General features: G+C 46.8%; 1 non-coding gene across 1 annotated transcript; it reads right to left on the bottom strand.

Moving 5' to 3' along the window:
• Positions 1 to 1,942: 1,942 nt before the first annotated feature.
• Positions 1,943 to 2,033, bottom strand: TRNAY-GUA. The gene is given in 2 exon segments: positions 1,943 to 1,978; positions 1,997 to 2,033. It is a non-coding gene; the product is annotated as a tRNA-Tyr (tRNA).
• Positions 2,034 to 4,619: the final 2,586 nt, after the last annotated feature.

Raw genomic sequence — 4,619 nt, 5'->3', positions numbered from 1 at the left:
GCTAGCCACAGTACTCAGTCCTTCCGTCGTCCAGAATTCCAATGGAAGATGTCGCAGTTTTATCCAGACAGGCACATGTGTATGCTTTAACTTTCTCATAGCCATACCCGGTTCCCACTTTTGCAATACAATTGGTTGTCCCTGAAACAGCCATGGGCCCCCTTCTATGACCTCCTCCATATCAATTTCCGTTTTAAATTGGAAGAAAAAGAAACCATTTGCAGTTGCTATGACCCCTCATAGCGCTGGCCAAACCGAATGGGCAAACTCCTTCAAGTGGTGCTAGTACGGCCGCTTTCCCATAAAGTATCCCATTGCCGTAGATTTCCATCGTTTGGATCCATCACGCACAGTATCAAGTGAAGGACGAACTACAACCTCCCCATTTTGCTTCATTGGAGCAATGAAAGATAGTGTTTTCCGGGACGAATTGTTGAATGCATCAGCATCATTAACAATCCCATTAGACCAAGTATGAAGCGGAATGTTCCCAATAAACAGAGGAACGGGTGCCAATTTGTTACCCAAATTGCTGTTTTTTTCCTCTATAAAACTGCTGATGTCAGCCCTAGGATTGATGACATCAGCAGCTGTGTATGCAGTGACATCAGCAGATGTGTGATAAGTGACATCAGCCCTAGCATGGATGACCTCAGCCCTAGCACAATGGATGACATCAGCAGAAGAGTAAGCGTTGACATCAGCCCTTGCAGCAATGATGATGTCAGCCCTACTAGGGCTGACGTCAGCTGACCTCCCAATCGCCACTTCAGCATCCAAGTCATTCACAACCGGCGCCACCTCACTATCCTCGTCACTCACAACCGGCGCCACCTCAACATCCACGTCATTGACAATCGGCGCCACCTCAACACCCACGTCACTCACAACCGGCGCAACCTCAACATCCACGTTAGGAAGTCGGCGTACCTCACTGGTCGTTGGAAAGATCGCCGGCCGTTCACCCGTTCGTCGGAAAATCGCGCCTGAGTGCTTCTCTCCCGTCTGGGCTGCTGTTTCGTCGCCTTGTTCGCCAGAAAGGGCCTCGCACAGTTGCGCCGGATTCTGGGTAGTTTCGTCAAGCGCCGGACCACCATCGTCTTCGTCAAATCGCGGTTTCACCCCATCGAGAGGCGTCGCTCCACCAGCGCCTTTCGCCTTCCCAATCGCCATCGATGGAGTCCCAGAAATAAAATCCTCCCGCCGCGTTTCATTCGCCGGCCCAAGAAGGCAACGACGGGCTTGAATAGGTCGACGACCGTGAGGTAGCGGGGCCACAACCATCGTCGCCATCTGCTTAGTCGCTGTTGCGCCATTGCCAAATCTACTCTCCCATCGCGATTTTAACGCCACCAAAGCCTCCATTGCATCAGCGTCGCCCTCGTCTATGACTCTGCTCGCAAGGCTGAGAAATTCCGCCATATTAAACTCACGCGGTGAGATTCCCGTCCTTCGTCCGCCATTGAAGGAGCTTGAAAAAGTTTCAAAACCCAAGGAGCTTGAAAAAGCTTCAAAACCCAACAATGGCGGTGCTCTCACAACAGCCCTATCCGTGGCCAAATCGCCTGCCTTTTCGCTCGGAATCATTGCTACAGTCTCCCCAAAGCGAGGGCGGCCCTCAGTCGCCGGAAAATCGCCGGTAGCCGGCGGATTCGAAGAAACCCATTTTCTAAAACCAAAACCCAACTTCTTCGATTCACTAAGCAACTCGCCTCCACCATCTCCCTTACTATCGTCCCCACGCTCCATGCTGTCCCCGTCACCGGCCGGGGTTATCTCCGGCGTCGCCCTCCTCGCCGGCGGCCGTGTCCTTGCCTCCTCCATTAGTGTGTGTTTTTTGTGGTGCAGCAGTGTGTGTGAGAGAAGAGAGAGCATTTTTAGAGAGAGAATTTTTTTTTGGGTCCATCTTTTTACAATAATAATTACAAGTTAAAAAAACAATTCCGACCTGCCGGATTCGAACAAGCGACCTAAGGATAGCTATCGGATTACCCCACTACAGTCCTCCACTCTACCAACTGAGCTAAGGTCGGATGCCGACCAGAATTGTTCCTTGCATCTCCCTGACCAAAGATCCGTCCTTAGTCTTCTGAAAAAAACTCGTTTCCGGCAAAATCTCGAAATCCGACCTTTCATCTTCTCGCCGGAAAAATTGCAGGTTTCTCATCGCCGCCGGCCATCTGGTGGTCGCTGCCAACCGTCTCTCCGGCTTGCCCCTCGTCGGCCAACTCTTCCTCCTCGTCACCCAAGTCGTCGGCCGGAGTTTGCGTGGTTGAAGCATTAGTGTGTGTTTTTGGATGTGTGCTAGTGTGTGAGAGAGAAGAGAGAGAATTTTGAGAGTCCATTTTTTTTTGTTTTTTGCATTTTAACGTTCAAAATTTAGCTGTTTAGCACAGTTTTATTAAAGCAAGTTCGTTTCCCTTTCATACTAACTTGTAGTTTTTATTACGCTTAGCAATTTTACAACACAAATGCTTTGATCTAGACCAACGTTTTGGTCAAGTTTCGTCGAATTCTGAGAACGTTCAAAATTTAGCTGTTTTGCACGGTTTTATTAAAGCAAGTTTGTTTTCATTTTATACTAACTTTTAGTTACTATTACGCTTAGCAAATTTACAATTCAAATGCTTGGGTCTTGACCTGCAATTGGTTCAAGTTTCGTCGAATTCTGAGAACGTTCATTAGTTAGCTGTTTTGCACGGTTTTTTTTTGGGTAAATGTAAGTTTCTTTTTTTTTTTTTGGGTAAATGTAAGTTTCATTAAGAAAAATAGTAGTACAGTACAACAATGTGAGAATCAATTGGTTTCTCCCTCGACAGGCCAAGGGATACGCCATAGTCTAAATAAAGCTCGTGTACTGACTGATCTAGGTAAAGTAATGCTATGAATCCTCTGCCTAATGTCCTCAACTATCAATAAAGCCATGGTGCTAGGTGTCCTCTCGGTGGCTCGAATCGTCTCAAGTTTCTCTCCCTCCGAATGTGGTATACACATGATGCTAATAGTGCTCGATATGACATGTTAATAATGTGCTTACTCCTCCATCTCTGGGAAGCCCATGCAAGGTTGATGTTGAATACGAATGGCTTCCTGCAAAATGCACGGATTTGGGGCATACGGTTAAGGATTGTACATTGAACAAACCTCGTAAACCGATTACTATTTTTTATGGTGCATCTGAGGTGATTGATCGGAGAGCCCTATGGACCACATTAGAGACAATGGCCCAACAGTGTACGGATGATCCGTGGCTGGTGGGGGGGGGGATTTCAACGCAGTCCGCGTCTTAATGAGGTATGTGGCATTTTGGGAGATATACCGGTCTTCAGACAGCAGAGGAGGAATAAGGGAGACTTGACTCTCAATGTCCAATTAGCGAAGGGATCCCTTGAAGAGGCACAAAACTTGGTGAGTTCAGACAGACAGAATGAGCTCTTCCTTTTTTTGGAACATTGTTGCCGGCTAGTGTACGCTAAAGCGGCAAAACTTGAGCAAATTATGCTGCAACAGAGAGCCAAGATGCAATGGATGAAGGGAGGGGACCAACGCTCCCGGATTTTCTTTCGCAAGATCGCTCAACGACGGGCAGTGAGGAGGATCTTGCAAATAAATGATGAGAATGGTACCACTCACACAGAATCGAGTGAGGTCGTGCATGAATTCGTGTCATATAATCAGAACCTCTTAGGAGGTAACAGACGTCGGTTATTGATGGATATCAATTACCTCAGACCTTGGGCGATGCTTATACTATCCAATGAGGAGGCTAGCCACTTATTTCTACCTTTCTCACCGGAAGATGTGAAGCAAGCCATTTGCAAGAATTCGTGTCATTTTATCAGAACCTCTTAGGAGGTAACAGACGTCGGTTATTGATGGATATCAATTACCTCAGACCTTGGGCGATGCTTATACTATCCAATGAGGAGGCTAGCCACTTATTTCTACCTTTCTCACCGGAAGATGTGAAGCAAGCCATTTTTGACATTGCCGAGGATAAAGCTCCGGGCCCTGATGGTTTCTCGTCCGGATTCTTCAAGGCAGCTTGGCCAGTTGTGGGTACAGAAGTTACAAGGGCAGTACTGGATTTCTTTACTAGGGGGAAACTCCTTAAACAAGTTAACTCCACACTTTTGGCATTGATCCCCAAGGTACATACTCCTCCTATGTCTGTCAATGATTTTAGACCAATCTCATGCTGCAATGTTTTATATAAGGTCATTACTAAACTGCTTGTCCAACGGTTGAGTATGGTTCTGGACAAGTTAATCAGTCCCTGCCAAGCAGCCTTCATCCCAGGAAGAAGCATTGGGGACAACATTATGTTAGCACAAGAAATGTTCACAGGCTATAACCAGATACGCCTTCCCCCAAGATGTGAACTTAAAGTGGATATTAGAAAGGCCTATGACACAGTCGAGTGGGACTTCCTTGTTGCGGTTTTACAGTTCTTCAACTTTCCAACTACATTCATTAGATGGATTGAGGAGTGCATTACGACGGCCACATTTTCGATTGGTCTCAATGGAAAACCTCACGGGTTTTTTAATGGAGCGAGAGGTCTACGACAAGGAGACCCTTTATCTCCTTACCTTTTTGTGCTTGTCATGGAAGTTTTA

This window comes from Sesamum indicum, unplaced genomic scaffold, assembly GCF_000512975.1.
Source record: "Sesamum indicum cultivar Zhongzhi No. 13 unplaced genomic scaffold, S_indicum_v1.0 scaffold00242, whole genome shotgun sequence".
NCBI lineage: Eukaryota > Viridiplantae > Streptophyta > Magnoliopsida > Lamiales > Pedaliaceae > Sesamum > Sesamum indicum.
The sequence above is the reverse complement of the archived record's forward strand: the minus strand, read 5'-3'. Positions and strand labels throughout refer to the sequence as shown.